The following is a 13175-nucleotide window of genomic DNA, read 5'->3' as shown; positions in this document are numbered from 1 at the left end:
CAGACTCATTTTCCTAGCCCTCACTCAAAATGGAGTCACTCTGGTTTGACTACCTCTGACAGTGCTAAAGCAAAACTTTACTTTTATGGAAGAGATAACATTGAGGAATAGAGAGAGACATCAAATCCGAAATGCAGAACATCAAAGACAAATTAAACAATTTGAAAGTCACCAAGCTCAAAACACAGATTTCCCAGGAAAGACTGGCAGTGAAACAGATGATAAAGTTGCCACAGCCACCAGTGATATGTCCTTGGGTGTCTCAAAAATAGAATTCTGTATCTATCTGGAATACAAAGTGTGAGCACAAAATGAAGGTATTGTCAGATGTGCAGAGTGTGAGTTTCTAACCTGTACAACCTTGATGAAAGGAGCAAGAAGGTATATTTCAGAAAGAAGGAAACAACTTGGAAGAGTGGAGTTCAAGAAACGATGGTGAGCAAAGAAGCTGGGAACACGCTGATTAAGGTGAGTGGCTAGATACGGAAAATAATGACCATCACCAATATGGGGAGTTTTCTGAAAATAAAAGGAAAGAATAATTTCAGAGTGGAGACCAGTTTCAGGAAAGTTTATCCAAGCAGCTGGGGAGACCTTGAGCCATCTGAGGAGTCTGAGATTTCCTAGGCATGGGCCTACCTTCATATCCCTGCTGGCCTCTGGCTGGAAGAAGCCTGTGAGGGGTGTGGTCTTTCTGTGAATGTGGTGGTCCACTGATAGAGAGTGGATTTCCAAAACACTCCCTTCCCCCAGTCATACTCCCCAGAGTCAGAGATCTGATTGGTGCAGTTTTGTGCTCCCCACAATGTACTCAACTTGCCATTTAAAGTCAGAATTTGTCTGCTAAAATCCAATCCAGCACCGTGGCTTATGCCTGTAATCCCATAGCTCTGGGAGGCAGATGTGGGAGGATTGCTTGAGGCCAGTCTTTGCAACATAGCAAGAACCTTTCTCTCAAAAACAAACAAGCAAACAAACAAAACAAAACAGAAAAACAAAAAAACCACAGAAAACAAAATTAGTCGGGTGTGGTGGCGCACACTATAGTCCTGCTTACCAGACTATGGGAGGCAGGAGGATCACTTGAGCCTAGAAGTTCCAGGTTATAGTGAGCTATGAGTGCACCACTGCACTCTAGCTTGGGCAACAGAGTGAGACCCTGACTCTTAAACAGAAATTGGCTGGGCACTGTGGGATCATGCCTGTAATCCCAGGACTTTGGGAGGCCAAGGTAGGCGGATCATTCGAGGTCAGGAGTTCGAGACCAGCCTAGCCAACATGGTGAATCCCTGTCTCCACCAAAAAAAAAAAAAAATACAGAAACCGGATGTGTTGGTGCACACCTGTAGTCCCAGGTACTTGGGAGGCTGAGGCACGAGAATGTCTTGAACCCAGGAGGCGGAGGTTGCAGTAACCCAAGATCGCACCACTGCGCTCCAGCCCGGGCAACAGAGTGAAACCATGTCTCAACAACAACAACAACAGCAACAGCAACAACAACAACAAAAACAAAAACAAAACTAGCTATATATTTTCAAAAAGAGACACATCTAATACATAAGGACATAAAAAAGTTTAACATAAAAGGATGGGAAAAGATACAGAGATATGGTCGGGATGCTGGGGAAACTAAAAGGAAGTGGGAGTCTTCAGCACAGAGAAAGCGTGACCAGGGTTTGAGAGGATCAGTTCCCAATCAGCTACGTTTTACAGACAGCCGTAACAATTCTAAACTTGCATGTGCCTAATAAAATAAAACAAAAAACATAAACTATAAGGAGAAATTGTGAAACCCACTATGCATTTGAGAAATTTCAACACGCATGTGTCGAGTAGACACAATGTTTCTAAAAATTTAGAAGATTTGAACAACACAATTAATAAACTTGGTTTTAATGGTCTTCTAAAGAATCCTCCCCCAAATCATGTATTGAAACAAATCTCAATAAAATTCAAAGAAATAGTGTCATACGGACCATGTTCTCTGATTATAATGCGATTAGGTTGGAAATCAATGACAAAAAGAATTTTTTAAAACCACATAAAATTGGAAGTTGAAAATGGAATGTATCAAAGTAGAAATCAACACTGAAATTAAAATATTAAAATCAACTTATAATAAAATATTACATATGAAAACTTATGAGATTCAGTGAAAGAGAAACTTAGAGGGAAATTTGAGGCCTATTAGGTTTATTTTGCAGCAAAGAGGGGTGAAAATAAAGAGCTAATAATCCAAATGAAAATACGAGAAAAAGAGTAGCAAAATGAACCCAAAGAAAGTGAAAGGTAGAGAATATTAAGTAAATAACTATAAATAGAAAACAAAAATACAATAGAGAGTAATAACAAAGCTAAAGCTTATTTGAAAGCTTTGCTAACATAGACAATACTCTAGTGAAATTGATCAGAAAACAAGACAGTGCTTCCTATCCTTTTTTGTTTTTCATTGTAATCTCCCCATCCTGGGAAATGTTTTAGGCTTTATTTTTCTTAATAACCTCTCCCCACTAACGCCCAAGAAATTTTGATTCCACATATATACTAGATTGCCCTTTATGTACTGTATACATATCTGTGCTTTATATTTTAGAAGAGTAAGACCCACCCAAGGCTAATTTTCACTCCTTTAGGGACAATATCCTCCCTGTTTGGAATGCCTAGAAAAAGAGAAGGCACAACTAAGCAATAATAGGAATTAAAAGGATGTATCTGTAGATAGAGCAGAAATATAAGAATTAAACATTCTGAACAATCTTATAACAAGGCATACTAATAAATGTTCAAATTCCTAAAAAAATATGTCATATGAATTAGCAGAAATAGAAACACTAAATAAGTGTTAGGGCTGGGCATGATGGCTCATGGCTGTAATCCCAGAACTTTGGGATCCAAGGTGGGCTTATCACTTGAGGTCAGGAGTTTAAGACCAGCCTGGACAACATAGGGAAACCCTGTCTCTACTAAAAATACAAAAATTAACCAGGCCTGGTGGTGTGCCCCTGTAATCTCAGCTACTCTGGGGGCTGAGGCAGGAGAATCTCTTGAGCCTGGGAAGCAGAGGTTGTAGTGAGCCAGCATCATGCCACTGCACTCCAATCTGGGTGACAAAGTGAGTCTCCATCTCAAAAATAATAATAATAACAATAAAATACATAGATGTTAGTCTGCTCTGGATGTCATAAGAAAATACCACAGGCTGGGGGGCTTAAACAATAAAAATTTATTTACTACCAATCCTGGAGGCTGAAAGTATGGTCAAGGTGCCACCAGGATTGGTCTCTGGTGAGACTCCTCTTCTTGGCTTGCAAACAGAGACCTTCTCATGGAGTTTTCACATGGCCTTTGTTCTGTGCATGCTTGAAGAGAAAACTCTGGTGTCTCTTTCTCTTCTTGTAAGTACATCAGTCCTATTTGATTAAGGCCTTACTCTTATGACCTCATTTAACCTTAATTACCTCCTTAAGGCCCCTATGTCCTAATACAGTCACATCAACTGGTTAGGGCTTCAACATACACATTTTGGGGGAGACCGAATTCATAACATCCAGGAAGTATTAAATTATATCATTTAAAAGTCTTCCCAAAAGAAAACACAAGGATGATATCATACCAGATATTCAAAGAGCAGATTATATTTATCATGTTCGAAGTCTTTCCTAGGAGAAAGAGCTAACCTCCAGGTGCATTTTATGTCTCCTATGACCTAATACCAAAAACAGATAAGGACAGCACAGAAATCGGAAAGTATGGACCCATCTCTCTCATGATCATAAATAAACAAAAAGTTCTAAATTATGACTAAACTCTAGCATGTTTTAAAATATCATGGCCAAGTGAGGTTTATTTATAACATTTTAAAATTGGTTTTGCATGCATTAATGTATCTAAACATACTAAATTCAGATTGCTGGACAGAAACACATGTTCATCACAAAATACCAGAAAAAGTATTTAGATAACATTCAACACTTGTTTGTGACTTGTAGCAAACCAAGATTAGTAGAGAAACTTTCTAATCTGATAAAGAATTTCTACCAAAAGCTTTCAATGAATATCATTGTTAATTGTGATGTTAGAAACATTCTATTTAAAATCAAGAGTGCCTCCATGACTAGTCAACATTGGATTGGAGAACTAGTCAGCACAATGCTTATTCTTTTTTTTAAAAAAATTATATTTTACAAGAAATCAAAATGAATCTACAGATAAATTCATAGAAGACAGTTTAGCAAGGTGGGTCAATATATAAACATGTAAGTACATTTCTGTATATGATACACAGTTTAAAAACTTTTAAATTATCATTTACAATAGTAGTAAAATGTAGCGTATTTTGGGAATGCACTGGACCAATGAGGTCAAGATCTTTGTAGGGGAATTTATATGAAAGGCATTGGAAGAGACCTGTGTAAACGGACATGTGCCATGTGTCATATTCACTGATAGGACAACTCTTACTGCAGACCTGTTTCTTCCAAATGAATCCATACATTTAATGTTATTGTAATCAAACATTAAGAAGTTTTTGGGAGAGAGGAGGCTTGATGAGCTGATTCTAAAATTTATGTCAAAGAGCAAATAGCCAACAATTACCAGAAGTAAAAATGGTGGATGATTGACCGTATTGTGTGAAGACTTGCTGTAGAACTTTGTGTATGTGTCAGATGAGTCTAGGTTATCTTCTGGTTACCCCCTTCCCTCTCCCCATTTAATCATCTGAAAGGCACAAACTATATTTCTCATGTGTATATGTCATTCTCCCATGTATCCACGCCATGTTCCCAAGGGAACGCTGCACATCCTAGTTGCTCAGGCACCAGGCTGTTGGGGCCACCTGAGTCATACCTAGACTCTTAAACATTTTCTGTCCAGAAGTGGCACACATTACTTCTGTTAACTTTCCACTGGTCAATCAAAACCTGCCACGAACATGGCAGGGAGCACAGTACTTCCCTTAAATGGAAAGGGACACTGATGGATGGTAATACAGTCTTCCCCCACATAGTCATTAAGATAGTGTGGTATGGATGCTGTCAATACAAGTCAATAGATAAAGAGGTTGGCAGTCTGGCCAACATGGAGAAACCTAGTCTGTAATAAAAATACAAAAATTAGCCAGGCACAGTGTGTATGTGAAGAACTGTGTGTATGTGTTAGATGAGTCTAGGTTATCATCCGGTTACCCCCTTCCCTCTCCCCATTTAATCATCTGAAAAGCACAAACTATATTTCTCATGTGTATATATCATTCTCCCACGTATCCATCCCAGGTTCCCAAGGGAACACTGCACATCCTAGTGCCTATAATCCCAGCTACTTGGGACACTGAGGCATTATAATCACTTGAACCTGAGAAGCAGAGGTTGCAGTGAGCTGAGATGGTGCCACTGCACTACACAGCCTGGGCAACAGAGAGAGACTCCATCTCAAAATAAATTAATAAAAACAGATTCAAATATATATGGAACTTGAAACACAAGTAGTGACAAGATCAATGGGGAAAAAATAGAATTGTTGGGACAATTTGTTATCTACATGGCAAAAAATGAAATCAAATATCTGGCACAGATCACACTTATAAATTAATTCTAGGTAGAATCAAGACTTCAATGTGAAAGGCAAATCTTTAAAACTTGTAAAATAAAATATATTTCACCTGTAACAGGGAAGAAATTCTTAAGATTCAAAATAGAGCAAATCTTAAAGTTTAAGAAAATGACAAGCACTTTGGGAGGCCGAGGCGGGTTGATCACGAGGTCAGGAGTTCAAGACAAGCCTGGCCAAGATGGTAAACCCCATCTCTACTAAAAATACAAAAATTAGCTGGGCTTGTAATTCCAGTTACTTGGGAGTCTGAGGCAGAGAATTGCTTGAACCTGGGAGGCAGAGGTTGCAGTAAGCTGAGATCACACCACTGCACTCTAGCCTGGGCAGCAGAGTTAGACTCTGTCTCAAAACAAAACAAAGCAAACAAACAAACAAGCAACCCACCACCACCACCACCAACAACAACAACAACAAAAAAACAAAAGAAAAAGAAAATGACAAACAACTGGATTAAAATGAACAGCTTTTGCTTTACTAAGAGACAACAAATAGAGTGAAAAAACAAGCCACACCATGCAAGAAGATATTTGCAACAATTGATAAAGGATTAGTATTCAGAATTTAAAGAATGTGAATGAATCAATAGGCAAAAGACAAACACCCAAATTAAGAATGGACACACAGGCATGAGTGGGCACTTCGCAAAGGAGGGAACATGAATCACCCAAAATCATGTGAACAGATGAACAATCCTTTAGTAATTAGGAAACTGCAAATTAAGACAATACTTTTATCTATTGATTAGACATCAAAAAATAATTAGAAATAAAAAATCTAAAATATGGCACTACGAAGAGTCATGAAGGATATGAAGCAAGAAAACCTAATATGCTTTCGGAGGAATTACACCAACTTTACCCATTCTAAAATACCACTTATTTAAAATAATCCGTTATTTTAAACACCACTCCAAAGCAAGACAAAACCCCCCAAAGTCCACTAACCCAGAGCTTTTTATCACTTGTAATTTTTTTTTTTTTTTTTTTTTTTTTTGAGGAAGAGTCTCACTCAGGAATGCTGGAATGCAATGATGCAATCTCGCAATCTACAGCCTCCGCCTTCCAGATTCAAGTGATTCTTCTGCCTCAGCCTCCTGAGTAGTTGAGACTACAGATGTGCACCACCACGCCTGGCTAATTATTGTATTTTTAGTAGAGATGGGTTTCACCATGCTGGCCAGGCAGCTCTCAAAATCCTGACCTCAAGTCATCTGCTGGCCTCAGCCTCCCAAGTGCTGAGATTACAGGCATGAGCCACCCTGCCTGGCTGTCACTTGTAATTTTTGTGTTAAATATGTTGAAAGATCTATTTTAGACTTATTGAAGAAGAATTTTAAATCATATATCACTTCTGCATACAAAAATGAAGAAAATAAAATTAAGGTGTTTCTATCACAGTCTAACTTTTCTGAGTCCAACTTGAATCCCATCATCAGTGTCCACATTTTTCCACACACTAATGTCTCTGCCATTCAAAGCATTGGTCATATAGCAGTTTTGACACTGGGATGTGAACTCGTCCACACTCCTGCCCTAGAGAGGGGGCCTGTGTTCCTCCCACTGACTCTGAGCAGCTGTGACTGCTTGGACCAATAGAGTACAGTGGAAGTGACACTGTGTGACTTCCAAAGTGATATCATAAAAGGCTCTACAATTACTGCCTTGCTCACTGGAAATACTCACTCTTGGAACTCTGGGCCATCTGTAAAAGCCCAAGTATCCTGAAGCTGCCATGCTGGGAGGAAGCCCAGGTCACACGGAGAGGCTCCATGCAGGGTCTCCATTCACAGTTCCAGCTGAGCCCAGCTTTTGAGCCCTCCTGCCCAGGAGCCACACTTGTGAGTGGAGCAGCCTCCAGATAATTCTAGTGCCCAATCCTTCAAGTCTTGTCGGGCTGCTCAAGCCTTCCCATCTGGGGCCCCAGACATGAGGAAGCCCTCCCTACTCTGCCCTGAGTGCCTGATCCTCAGAACCTGTGAGCGTAATAAAATGGGCCTGTTCCGTGTCCCTAAATGAGGGGGGTCTGGTGCACAGCAGTAAAGAACCAGAATGCCCCTCATTCACAAAGACTCTGGCAACACTGCAGTTTCCATATCCTTCCAGATCGGCTATCCCCTGGGAGACTTCAGTGTCACACAAATGACCTCTCACTGCCAACACTCTGACCTCCCAATCCTTGACCTCCTCACCCACAGCAATGTCCTCACCTAAGTCACCTGGGCTAACTCTTCCAGTGAACAAACGGCAGGGTCTGGGAGTTTTAAGGGACACCGCGAGGGCTGTTATAAGGTAAATGGAGGCTTCCTCTTGTAGCCCCTCCAAAGGTCCTGTGCCTCCCCCTAGCGTTGTCATCATGCAGGATATTGGGAAGAGCAGCAGGTCACAAAGTCACCGTGTCAAGCCTCCTGTCAATCATAACAGGGAATTCATAACAGAGTTGGGGTGGGAGGTGGGGAATTGGCATCATTCGCTCCAGCTTCTGAGCCGGTGCCTCCGGCTTTTCACCAGCACTTGATTCCGTCTCAGACCAAATATGCGGATGTCCTTCGTCACCTACTCCATGGACTGTGACACCGTCTTGCTGCTCACCTCAGACAAGTGAGTGCTGCTTTGAGCCCCAAAGGGAGGCCTGATGAACTGAGCCAGAGGGAGCTCCAGGGAGCTCCAGGGAGCTGAGGGATCCCCGGAGACCTTGATTGGGAGCCTGACAGCACACAGGGCAGGCCGGACAGGGCAACTCACAGTACCCACCCTGACCTTAGCCCTGGCTCCCCTGCATCCTTCTACCCATGGCTACAAGGTTACCTGCAGGCCCCTGTGCTCCAGTTCTCGGCCTCCCCCCCTTCACACTCCCCTGCCCTCTCTCTGCCCTGCCTCCTTCTCTGGGAGGTGGCTGTGAGGATTCCCGGGGTGCAGGGGCTGGCGGAGGGGTGGGGGCGTCCTGTGAACACACACCTGTGCGGGCTGCTGCTCTGTGCCTGTTCCCCCTGCCCTGGCCAGTGCGGGAGGGAGACAGGGTCAGAGCCGGTGGTGAGATTCCTGGGGCTTTAGCGCAGGGATGCTGGCAGGACCAGACAGGGGAGTCCCTGAGTGGGGTTCTGAGCTCCAGGCCAGGCTGGGAAACTGGAGAGAGGTAGGAGGAGCAAGCTCAGGTGGCTTGAGGTGGCCTAGCAAGGTGCCCAGGCCCAGCAGGGGGCACTGCAGACTTCCTGTTTGGCGGGAGGTGAGGGCACTTCCAATGCACATGCCCAGAACTTGGCCCAGATAAGGTGAAGCACAGGAGAGGTGAGGACACTGAGGACTGGATGGGGGCCTGGACTACACTTGCAGCTTCGAGGGAATACAAGGTGAGCTGCCACATCTTGAGCTGGGGGGAGGCTTGGATCTGTGTGCCCTGCGCTGTGGGTTTGGCAGAGAGACTGGAGTGGGTGTGAGGTGGTAAAAAGCAAGTCTATTGGGGAGGACTGTGGCAGATGACCCAGACGGGGAGCAGGGTTTGGGCATGGCCAGAGGAAGGCCAGGGCATGGCCTTTTCTGGGTATGGATGGGCCTGGCCTCCTCCCCTCCTGGGTTGGGCAGGGCAGGGCTCTCAGAGCTCTGGCCATGGCAGGGACTCTGCCTGGAGTGGGAAGCCATCCTTCAGGGTCCATGCTCTGCCCAGCCTTGCTGTGCAGGCTCAGCCTGTCACATTGGATTAGCCTGACCCTAAGTCCCTGGCCCGTCCCAGTCCTGCCACCAGAGCCAGTCCTGGCTGCCCTAGCCCATTCTGTCTGTTTTAACAGCAGCTGACAGGCCACATCCCCCAGCCAGTCTGCAGACCAGTGTTCAGTCCCTGCATGCACAGCCATCGGGGCTGCCTCTCCAGCGTTTGGTCTTCTTGTTTCAGGGGCACAGAAAGTCAAGGAGGCCAGGCAATCTAAGTAAGTAGATTTGGTATTTCCTGTAGCAGGGTAAAGACAGAGCAGGAAACTGAGTCAGGGTCAGGGGTCTGGGGCTGTCGGGTCTGGGTGTAGGGCTGGGGGCTTAGCAGGATGACTTTTCCCAAATGCAGCCCTACCTGTTAAAGGATGGAGTGCCCAACACAAGAGAGTCCTTCTTGGGTTAGGGTTTGGATTAGAGTAAGAGTTAGAGTTAGGAATGTCAACCCCATTGTCAGTGACTGACTCTCAGTTGCCCATCCCTGGTTCAGGGCTAGGGTTAGGGTTAGGGTTAGGGTTAGGGTTAGGATTAGGGTTAGAGTTAGAGTTAGAGTTAGAGTTAGAGTTAGAGTTAGAGTTAGGAATGTCAACCTCATTGTCAGTGGCTGACTCTCAGTTGCCCATCCCTGGTTCAGGGCTAGGGTTAGGGTTAGGGTTAGGGTGAGAGTTAGAGTTAGAGTTAGGAATGTCAACCCCATTGTCAGTGGCTGACTCTCAGTTGCCCATCTCTGGTTCAGGGTTAGGGTTAGGGTTTGGGTTAGAGTTAGAGTTACGAATGTCAGCCCCATTGTCAGTTGCCCTCAGTTGCCCATCCCTGGTTCAGGGTTAGGGTTAAGGTTAGAGTTAGCAATGTCAACCCTATTGTTGGGTGCTAACTCTCAATTGCCCATCCTCCGTTCAGGGTTAGGGTTAGGTTTAGGAATGTCAGCCCCATTGCAGTTCCTGACTCACATTTGCTCATCCATGGGAAGCTCCCACTTTCACCAAAGATGGTCTAAGCGGGGCCCTAGTGAGATTCCTCAGGCCTGCATTCTCTAGAACTGGGATGAGATCAGAAGTCCTGAAATCTATGGTCAACATCACAATGAGGAATGAGCAGGACAGAGCCCTTGCTTGGCCCCTTCTCCATCCAGGAGGCTTTGCATGGTGAACAGTGTCTCCCGGAGAGCTTGGGAACTTTTTTTTTTTTTTTTGAAACGGAGTCTTACTGTGTCACCCAGGCTGGAGTGCAGTGGCGTGATCTTGGCTCACTGCAAGCTCTGCCTCTCAGGTTCACGCCATTCTCAGCCTCCTGAGTAGCTGGGATTACAGGTGCCCGCCACCACACCCGGCTGATTTTTTGTATTTTTAGTAGAGACGGGGTTTCACCATGTTAGCCGGATGGTCTCGATCTCCTGACCTCGTGATCCGCCCTCCTCGGCCTCCCAAAGTGCTGGGATTACAGGCCTGAGCCACCGCGCCCGGCCAGGGAGCTAATTTTTAACAGTCCATGTGTTTCCATGTCAACCACCTTTTTGGAGTTTTTTTCAGGAAGAAAATAAAAGAGAGTCTCGACCAACTTCAGAAAATGGTGCCTGAAGGACACACATCCATGCAGGCAGGATTTAGAAATGTATACACCCCTTGAGCTCCAAGAATCGATTCTAGTTTACAAGGTCTTAGAGTATCCATGTCCAGGTTCGCTATTTCACTGTCCAAGTTCGCTATTTCTTCTTCATTTTCTTGCAGGCAATTCGGCAGATGGAAAATTTCAACTCCACATGTAAGCACCTGGGGAAACAGAGCTGGGCGAGAGCCTCAGAGAGCTCTGTGTGCAGATTCTGCAAGGCCACCCCTGCCCTGCCTCTTGGAGCAAGTTACTCACCTGCTCTGAGCTCCAGGTCCCTCCCTGGTGCAGTGAGCATAGTAAGCCCCCGCCCCATGGAGTTCTGAGAACTGTGTGGGATCCTGCGTGTGCACCCCTGGTGCTCATAACCCTGAGGTGCTTGCCCTCCAGCTGGGCTGTGTGAAAAGGAAAAGGGAAGAGCCAAGGGGTTTGCCCCCTTGCACGCACCTTAGTCTTCCTCCTCCCTTCCTCGTTTCCCCTCTGAGTGACTTGCATTCCCTGAATGTGTCTCATGCAGAAGGCTGTCCACAGCCGCCGACTCCCCTCCGCACTGTGTGGCTGCAGCTCTTGTCAGGAAAAGGCAGGGCTGGTGGGGAAAGGCATTGAGGTGGCCGTGGGGTCCCCTGCCCAGGTGCCACTGACCTGGATTCCTGTATTCCTGGGCCCACAGATGCCGGCAGGGCTGCCCACAGGCTCTGCCCACAGGAGAGCCCGGCTGCTCCTCCCCCTGCCTGTGCCACAGGCCTGTGCTCGTGGAGTCCTGGCTGGAGCTGCCCTCAGGCAGAGGTGGTGCTGCTGCTAGTGGGTGAGAGTACAGGCAGCCTGTTGAGAAGGGGTCTGCCCCTCTCAGCTCCTCCTTTTTAAATGGGTGCTGGGCTGAGACCTTCCTCACTCTAGGGGTCTCTGGATAGCAGGTGCTTGGCTCTTGGCAGCCTCTCCCTTGGAGGATGAGGCGGGGGCACCTGGCCATGCCCTGGAGTGATCAGTGCTGTGGGCCTCGCGGCCCACAGGGGTCCTGGAGTATTGGGGTGATCAAACCCAGCACCAGATCATGGGAGTGATGAAGTCTGGCGGAGTCAAAGGAATGAGAAAAAGACAGTTTGAGAGAGAAAGTGGGATCAGGGGGCCATCACGAGTGTGGAGGCTGCAAAGGCCCCCGGCTCTGGGAGCCCATGCTATTTATTGGTGCTCAAACAAAGAAACAGGGGGTGAGGATGCAGGGGTTGAAAAGAAACAATGTATCAAGTGAATGAGAAACATATAGCTGCTTGAGATAATGGGAGTGCTAGAAGCAAGGAGCCAGCAAGTCTAGCAGACATGCAAGCCCTGCCTTAGCTTCTCTCCCAACACTCAGCTTTTCTCCCAACACCAGAGCTTTTGGAGGTCACTTCTAGGGCCTTTGCTGAGCAGGCCACTCCTTGCTTCTCCTGCAGACAACAAGGTTTCCAGCATGATTATTGCTATGACCGATGGAACAATGATGAAACATCCATTTTTGGACACTCTCAAAGAAGTGAGTTCAGTTCGTATTTATCAGCATTTTGCTCCTTGTATTTTGGTAATTAATTCTGAATGCCTTCTTTCCCTTAAGCTGAAAGGACTTGGAACCTGGGGGCCACTATTTATACCCTGGGTGTGGCTGATTATAGGAAAGACCTGATAATTCCAAACAGCTTAACCAGGTACCAATATGGAGCCTTGTGGTCAGGTTAGGGTTAGAGTAGGGAAGGGCGTCTCAGGTGGCTTTCCCAGGGCCACCCTAAGAAGGGTCATCTAATCTGCCTCAAGTGAGTTGGGCCAACCCATGACTACTGCAGAAATGACAGCATGTCATATAAATCCCACCACACCAGAGGGGAGGGCGGAAGAGCTCCCCCCACACTCCCTGAGAGTGGGCTGCTGGCTGGAGAAGGCTGTGGCTCTCAGAGCCTGGCATTCTGCTGCCCCCAAAGCATGGGGGCAGGACACTGTCCCCTGGGCCAGGGGTCTGCTGCATCCTCACCCCTGGGCTGGGGATCCAGCTCTGCTTTCTGTAGATAACAGCAATTGCAGATAGCCCTGACCATGTGTTTGCAGTGGAGAATGGCTTCAAGGCCCTGAGAAGCAACTGTTGATACTGTGAGTGGGTGGAGGTGAGGGGCTAGGGGCCTGGCTTCTGTGACCGGAATCTCACTCTCCCTGCCCTGTCCCACCCCTACTCATGTGTTCCAGCTCACATCAAAGACCTGTCTTGAAGCTATGTTGGTGGAGCCTTCCTCTGTG

The 13175-nt window shown here is 46.0% G+C and overlaps 1 long non-coding RNA gene across 5 annotated transcripts in view; it reads left to right on the top strand.

Annotated features, from left to right (window-relative positions):
* LOC126962641 (uncharacterized) overlaps positions 1-13175 on the top strand; it is a 22399-nt gene extending 9224 nt beyond the window's left edge. The window contains exons 3-7 of one of the 5 annotated variants that reach the window (XR_007728746.1): positions 372-7898; positions 8118-8207; positions 9496-9529; positions 11036-11069; positions 12347-13175. This is a non-coding gene — a long non-coding RNA (uncharacterized LOC126962641). Of the gene's footprint in view, positions 1-371; positions 7899-8117; positions 8208-9495; positions 9530-11035; positions 11525-12346 lie in introns of those variants that run through there. The other 4 variants (XR_007728748.1, XR_007728743.1, XR_007728747.1 and 1 more) reach the window with 4 other exon arrangements.

Source organism: Macaca thibetana, chromosome 9 (genome assembly GCF_024542745.1).
Source record: "Macaca thibetana thibetana isolate TM-01 chromosome 9, ASM2454274v1, whole genome shotgun sequence".
NCBI classification, from domain to species: domain Eukaryota; kingdom Metazoa; phylum Chordata; class Mammalia; order Primates; family Cercopithecidae; genus Macaca; species Macaca thibetana.
Note: the sequence above shows the minus strand (reverse complement) of the source record. Positions and strands in the feature narration are given on the sequence as shown.